The sequence below is a fragment of the Lupinus angustifolius genome, chromosome LG16 (genome assembly GCF_001865875.1).
Source record: "Lupinus angustifolius cultivar Tanjil chromosome LG16, LupAngTanjil_v1.0, whole genome shotgun sequence".
Lineage (NCBI taxonomy): Eukaryota > Viridiplantae > Streptophyta > Magnoliopsida > Fabales > Fabaceae > Lupinus > Lupinus angustifolius.
In genome coordinates, this window is record NC_032024.1 from 18,495,505 (window position 1) to 18,495,765 (window position 261).

Here is a 261-nt window from a genome sequence, read left to right on the forward strand (position 1 = left end):
TTGTTGTTCCATAGGTTCTTTATTGTCAATTTGAGTTGTATCGTTAATGGCCATATTGGTTTGTCTTGGATTTCCTTGTTGGTAATTCGGGGGAAAGCCATGCTTAAAATAGCATGTTTCTATTGTGTGCCTTTCCTTGCCACAATATGTGCAGAATTTGACTGCACTAGTTCTGCCTGGATTGAAGCTTCTTGTGTTGCTTCTGCCCCTACCTTTTGTGGTTCCTCCTCTGGTAGTATAGCTAGTTCTTGGTTTCCAATT